The sequence below is a fragment of the Oryctolagus cuniculus genome, chromosome 2, assembly GCF_964237555.1.
Source record: "Oryctolagus cuniculus chromosome 2, mOryCun1.1, whole genome shotgun sequence".
NCBI lineage: Eukaryota > Metazoa > Chordata > Mammalia > Lagomorpha > Leporidae > Oryctolagus > Oryctolagus cuniculus.
The window spans coordinates 81,439,778-81,455,740 of record NC_091433.1 but is presented as its reverse complement, the minus strand read 5'-3'; positions in this window follow the sequence as shown (position 1 = coordinate 81,455,740).

Below are 15,963 nucleotides of genomic sequence, written 5' to 3'. Positions count from 1 at the left end.
TGGGTTAAGCCACTGTCTGCAACACCCGACACCCCATATGGGCACCTGTTCAAGTCCCTGCTGCTCCACTTCCAATCCCTACAAATGTGCCTGGGAAAACAGCAGGAGATGGCCCAAGTCCATGGGTCCTTGTACCCATATGGGAGACCTGGATGAAGTTCCAGGCTCCTGGCTTCACTCTTGCCCATCTTCTGCTATTGCAGTCATTTGGGGAGTGAACCAGCAGATGGAAGATCTCTTTCTCTCTCTCTCTCTCTCCCTCCCTCCATCCCTCCTCCCTCCCTTTCTCTCTGGAACTCTGCCTTTCAAAAAAAAAAAAAAAGTAAACATTTAGCAAGCTGATCAATGGCACAAACAGCCTTGGTTTTACTTAACTTACCTGCCTATCACACAAAAATATCTTCTGTCCTAGGACACAGAGAGAAACACTCTGGAATTTTCTATGTTGTTATCCATCATCGTTCAGTATTTGGTGTGCAGATCCAGCCTGTGTATAAGCCAAATGGTCTTGTCATAGAAGATCACTAAGAAGCTTCTGTTTTATACTCGTACACCTAAATCCAGTGTCTAAAGATAAAATTGCAGGAAATTTAGTTAAAATATGATTAGAAACTGGGGAACACCTCACTTATTAAAATAGAATGGATGTTCCAATAAGTTGAGCAGAAGTTGGTTTTTATAGGCAGAAAAGGACTGAAGAAAGCTGAAATAATGACCAAAAGTGGACTGGTCTTTTCGAAGTTATTCTCCTTATAGGGTTAAAACAGAAAAGACTTCCTTATTCTATTCTCCTGCTTCATTAGGAAAACACTCGTTTCAAAGGTTGATGGTGTAGGCCAGAGCCTCTGCCTGCGGCGCCGGCACCCCAGGTTCTAGTCCTGGCCGGGGCTCCGGTTCTGTCCCAGTTGCTCCTCTTCCAGTCCAGCTCTCTGCTGTGGCCCAGGAGTGCAGTGGAGGATGGCGCAAGTGCTTGGACCCTGCATCCGCATGGGAGACCAGGAGGAAGCACCTGGCTCCTGGCTTCAGATTGGCACAGCGTGCTGGCCGCAATGTGCTGGCCGTAACGGCCACTTGGAGGGTGAACCAATGGAAAAAGGAAGACCTTTCTCTCTGTCTCTCTCTCTCTCTCACTGTCTAACTCTGCCTGTCAAAAAAAAAAAAGGGGGGGGGGGGTTGATTGTGTAGACTCGAGCAAAATGACTCCACTCTGTTGGATCTGGTCTGCAAGGGTTAGTGTAGGAGGCCAGTCCCAAACAATGGTCTCCCATAAAGTTCACTCAGCATCACAAATACCTCCAAGCAGTTAGGCTCATCCATAGCTAGTCTTATTTCAGTCATTGTGGAAGCAACTAAAATTAGGAAATGAAGTTTTCCAAACTGGACTTTCCGCACTCCTTTGTCTTCCTTTCACAAGTGTTGACTACAAACACCCAATTTTCCAAAGACAAAGAGAAATGAACTATTCCTTCTGCTTTCTGAACTACTGGACAACTCGCTACTAAGGAATAAATGTTCCTGTTCACTTGGTTTTCCAAATAAGATCTGCAGAGTATGCTTCATAAGGCTTTCCTCCAGGAAACAAGTCACACTAGGTGGGATAGAAGAGGCATGGAGGAGGGTCGTGTAGTCATGAGGAGCCTGCTGGAGAATTGTCAGGGCATTTCATGCATCTGATAGTCTTAGGTTTGAATCCAGAGGAATGCCCTAGCCCTGTGTTTCATGTGAGTGATTAGTGAGGGAGACAGATCCAATCTATGAGCAATTTCTTTTACGCAGCCCTTCAGAAGAGTTTGAATAATGAAATTCTGTGCTAATAAAAATCTACACTAAATTAGCATCTTCATTGCCTTTCCCTTTAGTAGTCATCTATGAATGACTTCATCGGAAAGAGCAAGTGTTCAAATTTTATGTGGAATGGAATAAAATGTACAGTAGAGAGAATTCAAGAGTCCAAGGTCCCCAGCTCATGGAGAAATTATACTGGTGAATTTATCTAAAGCCACCAAAAATAGGAGACACTGACCTGATTTTAATTTCTGTCTCTAGACTTGGCAGATCTAACAAAATCACCACATCAGTACAAGTCATAATTGGGCAATTTTAGTTTCTAATGACATGACTCTTCATATTTATACTGATGGTATAATTAGGCCTAATCAGATTATGGGTTCAAATAGGTGGATGATTTTTATTTCTTAAAAAGTACTCACCACACAAAGGTCATTCTAAGGGCACTTAGATGGTTATTACCTACAGGATAAAATATGCCTATAGTGTCCTCCATATTTCTTAACAGATGGAATTGGATGGAATAGAACAATTTCCACATGCAAAAAGCCTTCCTCTTAGGTTCCCACCACTGCTTAACATGGACACAGACACACACACACACACACACACACACACCAACTCCAGGGGCACACTTGCATCCTTCATTAATGCCATGTGCCATTTGACTTCTGCCAACCTGCCACTTCAGGACAGATGCGCTGCTTTACTGCAGAGGGCCAGAATCTTGAAGGGAAAGATTTCACGAGGCATATAAGGTTACTCAGTCTGAGTTCACTCAAGCAATGTCTGATAGTCTTAATCTCCCTAGATAGCTTGGTTCTTCCAAGGGCATCGTAGCAGTCTTAGGAAATCTTTTTCTTTCCCATTAGTTCAACTCATGCCATGCCCCAGCTCTGAGCTGAATAATCCATCTTAACTCTTGGCTCCAGAAACCTAAAATTGGCAAATAAAAGGTGAAACTCTAGCTTCAAATACATCTGAATCTTAATTCCAGCATTTCCCTGTTTTGAATATCCCATTAACTTGTGCCCTTCTGCCCTGGACACACAACAAATTCGATCACTGGGTCTTGCTCAAAACTCTTTTATAGACCTCACTATCCTCTACTCTGCACTCTAAAAACCACACATTCACATGTCAGAGGAATCCTCAGGTACTTATACTTAAGTCATGTGCTACATTATTCTTCATAAGTCAACACAGAGAAGCAAAATCGGATAGTGGTTGAGAACAGGGGCTCTGTAATGGGATTTCTCTAAATTCAAATCCATTCTGTCAGGTACTATCATATGTGATCTCTGACATTTTAGCCAACTAGTGTGGTGGTGCTATTTTTTTTTCCTCCTCTATAAGATGAGGTTAAATTCAGATGTCTCTTTCAGAGGCCTTTTATAAAGATTCAGGGGACTGATGTTTGTATCAACTAGCACAGTGCCTGATACACAGTAAGACCAAACATATGTTAACAATTATCATTACCATAAAATGAGCTCTCAATAAATGTGCTCATCAATATGTCTATACTTATCATCATCTTTTATCATTATTATCATGTTTATTTTCATCCTTATCATCAAATCCTATATTTGGAAGCTATGTAGAAATTCGATATAAAATTTCAAAATAAGGAAAAGGGGCACTGAAAGATGTTTTGCTATATTCAAGAAAAAACACATAGATAGACAAATGGATAAATATGTGTGTGTGTCTATCTAATAATGAAATAGTATTCAACCATAAAAGGATGATATGATATCATTTGCAGCAAAATGGATGAAACCGATGGTCATTGTGGTAAGTGAAGTAAGTCAGACACAGGCAAATATATTTCTCTCTCATATGTGGAAGCTAAAAAATGTTGTGATTGTGATTACTAGAGATTGGAAAGGGTTGGGGAGGAGAGAGAGAAAGAGGTTGGTTAGGGGCCAACACTGTGGTGTAGAAGGTTAAGCCTCCTCCTGCAATGCTGGCATTCCATAACGGTGCCATTTTGAGTCCTGGCTGCTTCACTTCCAATCCTACTCCCTGCTAATGTGTCTGGGAAAGCAGCAGAACATGGACCAAATACTTGGGTCCCTGCACCCACACTGGAGACCAGAAGAAGCTCCTAGCTCCTGGCTTCTGTCTGGCCCAGCCCCAGCCATTGTGGCCATTTGGGGAGTGAACCAGTGAATGAAAGATCTCTCTCTTGCTCTTTCTAGCTCTCTCTCTCTTGCTTGCTCTTTCTATCCTTTCTCTGTATCTCCACCTTTCAAATAAATAGAGAAATTACGAGAGAGAGAGAGAGAGATTGGATATGGGTACCAAAACTCAGTTAGATACAAAGAATACATTCTACTTAACTGTTCTACATCACAGTGGGGCAACGATGGTTCACAATAGCTTATTACACATTTTATGAACAAATATGATAGAAGTGCAAATGCTCCAAAAAGCAAAGTAATGAAAAGAAGAAACATAAATCACCTTAATTTAATCATTACTCAAATTTATAGATTTGTTGAAATATAACACAGTAGTCTATAAATATGTGCTATTAAAATAAATATACCTATCTATTCAAAAAGATTCTAGAAGTTATAACATCCAAACAGCTACAGAAACAATCATGAAGAAAGACAACTGAAATACAGAACTGAGTGAGATGGATAAGCACAGGTGGTAAGATACAGAATGTCATGAACAGTAAATTAATGATAAAGATAAACACAAGCAATTCCCTCAGAATCAGAGGAAGAGCAGAAAGACATGGAGGGGCCGGTGCTGTGGTGCAGCAGGTTAAAGTTGTTGCCTGCTGAGATGGCATCCCATATGGACACTGGTTCAAGTCCCGGCTGCTCTACTTCCAATCCAGCTCTCTGCTATGATCTGGGAAAGCAGTGGAAGATGGCCCAGTGGAAGATGGGTGCCTGTGGCTGTATGGGAGACCCCAAGGGACCTCCTGTTTCCTGGCTTCTGGCTTTGGATCAGCTCAGCTCTGGCCATTGTGGTCATTTGGGGAATGGACCAAAAGATGGAAAACTTCTCTCTGGCTCTACCTCTTTGTAACTCTTTCAAATAAATAAAATAAATCTTAAAAAAAGAAAGACATGGAAACAATAAAGATAAAATAGGAGAGACATGAAGAAAACAAGTGCTAAAAAGTGCTAATAAAAATCAGAAAACAAAACATAAACAGAATCAATAATTTGACAGAAGGAATTTTTCCAAATCTGAAATTGATACTAATGGAGAAATTTGAAAGTGTTTCTTGACACTTAGGAAAACTTCATGAGAAAAAAATAAATAATTTTGCTTAACTAAACTTAGGCAGAAATTTAAAATTTCAGAGATGAAAGAATTCCACAAACATTCTAAAAACTATTAGATTGTTCACTAAAGAATAAAAATCAGTCTTAAATTTTTTCATTAAGACAAAACATTAGCCGGCGCCGTGGCTCACTAGGCTAATCCTCCGCCTTGCGGTGCCGGCACACAGGGTTCTAGTCCCAGTCGGGGCACCGGATTCTGTCCTGGTTGCCCCTCTTCCAGGCCAGCTCTCTGCTGTGGCCAGGGAGTGCAGTGGAGGATGGCCCAAGTGCTTGGGCCCTGCACCCCATGGGAGACCAGGATAAGTACCTGGCTCCTGCCACCGGATCAGCGTGGTGCGCCAGCCGCAGCGTGCTGGCCGCGGTGGCCATTGGAGGGTGAACCAACGGCAAAGGAAGACCTTTCTGTCTCTCTCTCTCTCACTGTCCACTCTGCCTGTCAAAAAAAAAAAAAAAAAGACAAAACATTAGATAACACAGCAGTAATATTTCTAGAATTCAGTAGAAAAACACATCAATCTAAAAATTCTATACCAATTTTAGTCATAAATCATATGCAAAAGCAGCACAGAGGTGTTCTTATGCACGCAAACACTCAAAAATGAATCCCACACTTGTCTGCTTTTACTGCTCTTATTTAATATAGTACTGCAAGAATTAGCAAGAACAATTAGGGAGCAGAAAGAAATAAAGGGCATTAAAACCAGAAAAGAGGAAGTCAAATTACCCATGTTTGCAGATGACATGATGTTGTACATGGAAAAACTAAGCACTCCACCAAAAAACTGTTAGAACTGACAACCCAATTCAGTAAAGTTACAGGTTACAAAATAAACACAGAAAAATATAGTAACTTTTTATACGCTAACGATGAATTCATTGAAAGAGAAATCAAGAAAAAAATCCCATTCACAGTAACCACAAAAAAAATGAAATACTTAGGAATAAATTTAACCAAAGAAGTAAAAGATCTCTCCAGTGAAAATTATAAAACGCTGATGAAAGAAATCATCAAGGACACAAAAAAAATGGAAAGACTGCCCATAGACTGGAAGAAACAATAGTCATTAAAACGTCTATACTACCTAAAGTAATCTAAAGATTCAATACAATCCCTATCAAAATATCAATCACAGTTTTTACATAATTAGCAAACACAATCCTAAATTCATGGACTCACAAAAGACACAGAATAGCCAAGGCAATCTTGAGCAAGAAAAATTGAGCTGTAGACATCACAATTTCTGACTCCAAAGCATAATACAAAGCTATAGTGACTTTAAAAAAAGTATGCAAAGCCGGCGCCGCAGCTCACTAGGCTAATCCTCCGCCTTGCGGCACTGGCACACCGGGTTCTAGTCCCGGTCGGGGCACCGGATTCTGTCCTGGTTGCCCCTCTTCCAGGCCAGCTCTCTGCTGTGGCCAGGGAGTGCAGTGGAGGATGGCCCAAGTGCTTGGGCCCTGCACCCGCATGGGAGACCAGCAGCACCTGGCTCCTGCCTTTGGAACAGCACAGCGCGCCGGCCGCGCCGGCCATTGGAGGGTGAACCAACGGCAAAGGAAGACCTTTATCTCTGTCTCTCTCTCTCACTGTCTACTCTGCCTGTCAAAAAAAAAAAAAAAAGTATGCAAGTATGCTACCAGCCTAAAAACTGTGACATACATCAATGGAACAGAACAGAGAGCCCATAATTAATCCACATACATACAGCCAACTAATTTGTGACAAAAGTGTTCCAACCATACAGTGGAGTAAGGATAATCTCTTTAACAAATGGTATTGGCAGAACTGGATTCATGTATGTAGAAAAATGAAATTAGATCCATACCTCTCACTAGATACAAAAATCAACTCAGGATGGATCAAAGACCTAAATTTAAGACCAGAGAGTATGAAGTTGCTGGAAGAAAATATACGGGAAATGCTTCAAGACATTGGTGTAGTGGATGACTTTTTGGACAAGACCCCCAAAGCACAGGCAACAAAAGCAAAACTAAACAAATGGGATCATAGCAAACTCAGAAGCTTCAGCACAGAAAGGAAACAATTGACACAGTGAAGAGATAACCAAGTTTCATATATTTCATATACACAGATTTAGGAACAAAGTGCAGCTTCCCCTCCCTCCTGTCCACATTCCAACACTTCTTCCCTTTCCCCCTCAGATTCCTATTCTTAATTTTTACAATGATATATTATCAGTTTACTTACTGATCTTATAGTTAACCCTACTCCAAGTAGAGGAGTTCAGCAAATAGTATGAAAAGAAAAAGATATTTGAAAGCTATCTATCTGACAAAAGAATTTCTCAGCAGAATATATTTAAAATATAATATCAACTTAGAAACTCAACAACAATCTTATCAAGGAGACATGTACCAATGTCAGCACACTTGGTAAAGTGATAAGTATAAGTACACAACCGATCAAAACAATAGGGTAAGTATCGAAGAGATTTTACAAACAAGACCAGTGTAAGCAAATAATGAAGGATAGAATTAAAAGGGAGAGAATGATCCTGCGGGGGAAGCAGGTCACACAGCAGACTCATAGAATGGCAAACGCCCAAATGGCAAGCACTCCGGCCTTGGAGTCAACCCTTGGGGCATTCGGATCTGGCTAAAAGGCCCATGAGAGTCTCACAGGCATGGAAAGCCACGACACGGTGGCAAAAACAATCTAAATGAAAGATCCTGGTGAACAAGACCCCAGCAGAAGGAGCAGGCCATCAAGGAGGGAGGTGCCTTTCTCCGAATGGAGGAAGGAACCTCCACTGTGATACGGCCTTGACTAAACAAGTTCAGAGTTGGTGAACTCAAGGGGCTTCCATAGCCTAGACAGCTCATGGCAAGAGCCTCAGGTGATTGCTGACGCCATAAATAAGAGTGCCAATTGTTAAATCTACAACGGGGGTCACTGGGTACAGGCTCCCCACGTAGGATCTCTGTCCTTAATGTGTTTTACTATGAAACTTAAAAACAACACTACTAGTCAAACAATACCCTATACCTTGTGCGGTTGTGTGAGTGCAGCCTGTTGAAATCCTTGCCTAGTATATACTAAGTTGATCTTTTGTATATGAAGGTAATTGAAAATGAAACTCGATGAAGGGCGGGATGGGAGAGGGAGTGGGAGAGGGGAGGGCCTCAGGAGGGAGGGAGGTTGGGGGGGACCACAATAATACAAAAGTTGCACTTTGTAAATTCACATTTATTAAATAATAAAAAAAAAACCTCAGCAACAAAATAACAAACAACCCAGTTAAGAAATGGGAAAAGGAATTCAATAGTTCTCAAAAGAAATAAAAATGGCCAACAAATATATGAAAAAATCTTCAACATCTCTGGCCATAAAAGAAATGCAAGTCAAATCCACAATGAGATAGCACCTCACTCATGTCAGAACGGTTGAAATTCAAAAGAGCAAAAAATGCTGGCAAGGATGTAGTGAAAGGGGAACAACATACACTGTTGATGGGAAATTTAAATTAGTACAGCCACTGTGGAAAAACACATGGAGATTCCTTTAAAAACAAGAAACAAGGGCCAGAGATGTGTGGAAGGCTAAGCCTCCACCTGCAGTGTTGGCATTCCATATGGTTGCCAGTTCACATCCTGACTGCTCCACTTCTGATTCAGCTCTCTGCTTATGGCCTGGGAAAGCAGCAGAAGATGGCACAAGTGCTTGGGCCCCTGCACCAGTGTGGGAGATCCAGATGAAGCTCCTGGCTCCTGGCTCCTGGCTCTAGATCAGCCCAGCTCCAGCTGTTGTAGCCACATAGAGAGTGAACCAGCCAATGGAAGACCTCTCTTCCTGTAACTCTGCCTCTCAAATAAATAAATAAATAATATTTTGAAAAAGAATATCTCCACAATGCCAAACAAACAAACAAAAAAAGGAAACAAGAGTAATAAAGACATTACTATGCTCCCAAATGAACATGACACTCCAATACAAGATTATGAAGATGATGAGATAGAAGAAATGCAAGATACAGAATTCAAAAAATTTATGATAAGAACATAGAAGTTATCAAAAAATTCATGAACTACAGAAATCCATACAGGACAGGACAGAAAATCTCTCTTGTGAAAATGAAATCTTAAGGAAGAATCAAAATGAAATGAGGAATTTAGTAGAACATGAAATTCAGATATTGAAGGGAAATCAAAATGAAATGAAGAATTCAATAGAACAAATGAAAAACATATTTGAGAGCCTTAAAAACAGAATCAGTGAGGCAGAAGAGAGAATATCGGACTTAGAAGACAGAGAAAAGGAAAGTATACAGTCAAACCAAAGAAAAGAAGAGGAAATTAGAAACCTAAAAAATTAGATTTGAAATTAGATTAGTAGGTTGGGAATCTACAGGATACTGTTAAAAAACCTAACATTCGGGTTCTAGGATTTCCTGAAGGCATGGAGAGAGAGAGAAAGGATTAGAAGGTCTTTTTATTGAGATCCTAGCAGAAAACTTCCCGGGTTTGGAGAAGGAAAGAAACATCCAAGTACAGGAAGCACATAGAACCACCAATAAACATGATCAAAAGAGATCCTCACCATAACACATTGTAATCAAACTCATCACAGTGAAACATAAAGAAAAGATTCTAAAACGCACAAGAGAGAAATGTCAGATTACTCTCAGAGGATCTCCAATTAGACTCATAGCAGACTTCTCATCAGAAACCCTACAGGCTATTAGGGAATGGCGAGATATAGCCCAAGTACTAAGAGAGACAAACTGCCACCCCAGAATATTATATCCTGCAAAGCTCTCATTTGTGAATGAAGGTGAAATAAAGACCTTTCATAGCAAACAGAAATTGAAAGAATTTGTCACCACATGTCCAGCTCTGCAAAAGATGCTTAAAGATGTGTTAGACACAGAAACACATTCATTAATATGAAAGAAGGTTAAGGAAGAAAATCTCTCAGTAAAAGATAACAGGAAGTACAAAGCATATATTAGAAATATCTTTGGAAAAATGGCAGGGCAAAGTACTTATCAACAGTCACATTGAATGTAAATGGCCTCAACTCTCCAGTTAAAAGACACAGATTGGCTGAATGGATTAAGGAACAAAACCCATCTATTTGCTGCTTACAAGAAACATATCTTTCCAACAAAGATGCATGCAGACTGAAAGGGAAAGGCTGGAAAAAGATACTACATGCCAACAGAAACCAAAAAAAAAAGCTGGCATAGCCATCTTAATATCGGACAAAATAAACTTTAACACAAAAACTGTTAAGAGAGACAAAGAGGGACACCATTGGCCCAACTAAATAAAAAAAGAAGAGAAAAGATCCAAATCAATAAAATCAAAGATGAAAAAGGGAATGTAACAACAGACATCACAGAAATAAAAAGAGTCATCAGAAATTACTACAAAGAGTTGTATGCCAGCAAAGAGGGAAATATCTCAGAAATGGATAGATTCCTGGATAGATACAACCTACCTAAATTGAACCACGAAGATATAGAAAGCCTAAACAAACCCATAACCAAGTCAGAAATTAAATCAGTAATAAAGGCCCTCCCAACAAAGAAAAGCCCAGGACCAGATGGATTCACTGCTGAATTCTACCAGACATTTAAAGAAGAACTAACTCCAATTCTCCTCAAACTATTCAGAACAATCAAAAAAGAGGGAATCCTCCCAAATTCTTTCTATGAAGCCAGCATGACCTTAATCCCTAAGCCTGAAAAAGATGCAGCACTGAAAGAGAATTACAGACCAATTTCCCTGATGAACATAGACACAAAAATCCTCAATAAAATTCTGGCCAATAGAATGCAACAACACATCAGAAAGATCATCCCCCCAGACCAAGTGGGATTTATCCCTGGTATGCAGGGATGGCTCAATGTTTGCATATCAATCAATGTGATACACCACATTAACAAACTCCAGAAGAAAAACCATATGATTATCTCAATAGATGCAGAGAAAGCATTCGATAAACTACAACACCCTTTCATCATGAAAACTCTAAGCAAACTGGGTATAGAAGGAACATTCCTCAATATAATCAAAGCAATTTATGAAAAAACCATGGCCAGCATCGTATTGAATGGGGAAAAGTTGGAAGCATTTCCACTGAGATCTGGTACCCGACAGGGATGCCCACTCCCACCATTGCTATTCACTATAGTGCTAGAAGTTTTAGCCAGAGCCATTAGGCAAGAAAAAGAAATTAAAGGGATACAAATTGGGAGGGAAGAAGTGAAATTATCCCTCTTCGCAGATGATATGTTTCTTTCTTTAGGGGATCCAAAGAACTCTACTAAGATTTTATTGGAACTCATAGAAGAGCTTGGCAACATACCAGGATGTAAAATCAATGCACAAAAATCAACATTTGTATGTACAAGCAATGCCATGGCTGAGAAAGAACTGCCAAGATCAATCCCATTCACAATAGCTACAAAAACAATCAAATACCTTGGAATAAACTTAACCAAGGATGTCAAAGATCTCTATGATGAGAATTACAAAATCTTTTTTTTTTTTTTTTGGACAGGCAGAGTGGACAGTGAGAGAGAGAGAGACAGAAAGGTCTTCCTTTGCCGTTGGTTCACCCTCCAATGGCCACCATGCCTGGCACGCTGCGGCCGGCACACCACACCGATCTGATGGCAGGAGCCAGGTACTTATCCTGGTCTCCCATGGGGTGCAGGGCCCAAGCACTTGGGCCATCCTCCACTGCACTCCCTGGCCACAGCAGAGAGCTGGCCTGGAAGAGGGGCAACCGGGACAGAATCTGGTGCCCCGACCGGGACTAGAACCCGGTGTGCTGGTGCTGCAAGGCGGAGGATTAACCTAGTGAGCCGCGGCGCTGGCAGAGAATTACAAAATCTTAAAGAAAGACACAGAAGAGGATACAGAGGCATGAAGCAGGACCCCTACCTTACACTTTACATGAAAATCCACTCAAAATGGATTAAAAACCTAAATCTATGACCTGATGCCATCAAATTAATAGAGAACATTTGGGAAACCCTGCAAAACATTGGCACAGGCAAAGAGTTCTTAGAAAAGTCCCAGGGAGCACATGGAGCCAAAGCCAAAATTAACAATTGGGATTACATCAAATTGAGCAGTTTCTGTATTGCAAAAGAAACAGTCAGGAAAGTGAAGAGGCAACCAACAGAATGTGAAATATATTTGCAAATTATGCAACCGATAAAGGTTTAATAACCAGAATCTACAAAGAGATCAAGAAACTCCACAACAACAAAACAAACAACCCACTTAATAGATGGGCCAAGGACCTCAATATACATTTTTTTTATAGACAGATTTAGACAGTGAGATAGGGAGAGAGAGAGAGGAAGAGAGAAAGAGAGAAAGGTCTTCCTTCCATTGTTTCACCCCCAAATGGCCGCTATGGCCATTGCTGCGCTGATCCAAAGCCAGGAGCCAGGTGCTTCCTCCCGGTCTCCATCGTGGGTGCAGGGCCCAGGCACTTGGACCATTCTCCACTGCCTTCCTGGGCCACAGCAGAGAGCTGGACTGGAAGAGGAGCAACCGGAACAGAATCTGGTGCCCCGACCGGGACTAGACCCCTGGGTGCCGGCGCCATAGGTAAAGGATTAGCCTAGTGAGCCGTGGCGCTGGCCTCAATAGACATTTTTCAAAAGAGGAAATCCAAATGGCCAACAGACACATGCGAAAATGTTCAGGATCACTAGCCATCAGGAAAATGTGAATGAAAACCACAATGAGGTTTCACCTCACCCCTGTTAGAATGGCCTGCATACAGAAATCAAATTTCAACAGATGCTGGTGAGGATGTGGGGAAAAAAGGACACTAATCCACTGTTGGGTCGAATGCAAACTGGTAAAGCAACTATGCAAGTCAGTTTGGAGATTGCTCAGAAACCTGAATATAGCCCTACTGTACAACTCAGCCATCCCACTCTTTGGAATTTACCCAAAGGAAATTAAATTGGTAAATAAAAGAGCTGTCTGCACCTCAATGTTTATTGCAGCTCAATTCACAATAGCTAAGACATGGAATCAACATAAATGCCCATCAATAGAGGACTGGATAAAGAAATTATGGGATAATTACTCTATGGAAAGCTACACAGTGTTAAAAAAAAAAATGAATTCTGGTCATTTGCAACAAAATGCAGGAATCTGGAAAATTCATGCTGAGTGAAATAAGCCAGTTCCTGATTGGTGACAACTAACTGAGTACCTAAAAGGAAACCTGTTGAAGTGAAATGGACACTATGAGAAACAATGACTTGATCAGCCTTTGTCCTGACTGTCAATGAACAACTTAATACTTTATCCCTTTTAGTATTTTTTTGTTCTACTTAATACCATTGGTATAATTCCTTAATTAATATACAATTATTCTTAGGCATTTAAATTTAACTGAAAAGTGATCTCTGTTAAATATAAGAGTGGGAATAAGAGAGGGAGGAGATGTACAGTTTGGCACATGCTCATTCAGACTTACCCCTAATGGTAGAGTTAGAAACATGCCATGGGATTCCAATTCAATCCCATCAAGGTGGCATGTACCAATGCCATCTCTCTAGTCAAAGTGCTCAGTTTCAGTTCATAATTGATCATAATCATAGAATTAAGTGTCAAAGGAATCACATAACCAAGACTAGTGTCTGCTAATACTAACTGATAGAATTAAAAAGGAGAGAACAATCCAACATGGGAAGTGGGATACACAGCAGACTCATAGAATGGCAGATGTCCTAAACAGCACTCTGGCCTCAGAATCAGCCCTTAAGCCCTAAAAACCCATGAGAGTATTTCAGGCATGGAAAGCCAAGACATTGTGGCAAAAAATGACCTAAATGAAAGATCTCTGTGAATGAGATCCCAGTGGAAAGAATGGACCATCAAAGAAGGAGGTACCTTTCTCTGAAGGGAAGAGAGAACTTCCACTTTGACTATGACCTTATCTAAATAAGGTCAGTGTTTGTGAACTCAAGAGGCTTCCCTAGCCTTGGCAGCTCATGACAGGAGCCTCAGGTCTTCAGGTGATTACTGACCCCATAAACAAGAGTGTCAATTGTTAAATCAACAACAGGAGTCACTGTGCACTTACTCCCCATGTAGGATCTCTGTCCTTAATGTGTTGTACTATGTGAATTAATGGTAAAACTACTACTAAAACATCACTCTATACTTTGTGTGTCTGTGTGGGTGCAAACTGTTGAAATCTTTACTTAGTAAATACTAAGTAGATCTTCTGTATATAGAGATAATTGAAAATAAATCTTGATGGGGAATGGGATGGGAGAGGGAGTGAGAGATGGGATGGTTGTGGGTGGGAGGGAGGTCATGGAGGGAAAAAGGCACTATAATCCAAAAGTTGTACTTTGGAAATTTATATTTATTATAAAAGTTAAAAAAAGAAGTGTGTTGCTTAATCTCAAATAGTTGGGGGTTTTTCCACAAAAATAAATAAATAAGTTTTTTTAAAAAAACTGGAACTAGGTTTGACATATGATCTTGTATTCTCACTACTGGGTATATACCCAAAAGACTTGACCACATTGTATCAAAGAGATACCTTCACCACCATGTTCATAGCAGCACTGTTCACATTAGCAAAAATTTGGAATCAACTAAGTTGTCCATCATTATATGAATGGATAAAGAAAATGTGGTATATATGCACAAAGGAATGTTATTCAGCTATGAAAAAAGAATGAAATTTTACCATTTGCATCAAATGGATACAACTAGAGATACCATGTGGAGTGAAATAAGCTGGACACATAAAGAAAAATACTGCATGTTCTCCCTTATATGTGGGAGCTAAAGTTAAAACAAAAAGAAAAAAATCAAAAAAAACAAAAACAAAAAAAGCAATTCCTGTATCAGTATTGCTGCAAATAAAGTTTTGTAAAACTTTATTTTATACCTCTGTCAAATCAATTGTTAGAATGTTATACTACTATAGTTTTAATTATCTATGATTACTTTAAAATTTAGAGTGTAAGGGTGAAATGGTCATTTTTCCATTCAATTATTGTTTTTTTGTTCTTTTTGTTTGTTTGTTTGTTTGTTTTGACAGGCAGAGTGGACAGTGAGAGAGAGAGACAAAGAGAAAGGTCTTCCTTTGCTGTTGGTTCACCCTCCAATGGCCACCGCGGCCGGCACACCGCGCTGATCCAATGGCAGGAGCCAGGTACTTCTCCTGGTCTCCCATGGGGTGCAGGGCCCAAGCACTTGGGCCATCCTCCACTGCCCTCCCTGGCCACAGCCGAGAGCTGGCCTGGAAGAGGGGCAACCGGGACAGAATCCGGCACCCCAACCGGGACTAGAACCCAGTGTGCCGGCGCCGCAAGGTGGAGGATTAGCCTAGTGAGCCGCAGCGCCGGCTCAATTATTGTTTATAACCATTGTCTATTCCCACTAAACTAGGGTCTTTTTGCTTTTTACTTATTAAACTTGTTCAGTGAAACATTAAGCCTTTTTTATACTAATGTAAATTTTAAAATACGTTATCTCAAAACTAAAAAAAAAAAGAAAGATGGAGGGAGGGTGGAAGGGAGAGAAGGAGGGAAAATTATTATATTCTTAGAATCGCATCTATGAATTATATTGAACCTGGTACTAAAGGAAGAAGGACAGATGGTGGGAGCGTGGTGGGGAGGGAAGGTAGTGTACAAAGTATCACTGTGCTCCTAAATCTGTTTATATGAAATACATGAAATCTGTTCACCTTATATAAATTAAAAATTTGAAAAAAACTAATTAAAAATAATAAAAATCTTTTAAAAAATGAATCCTCCACTGTGTATCATTATTCCATGAATTCCTTATCCCCACCAATAAAAGAATGACAACAAAAAAAGTAGGGGACAATGTTGGG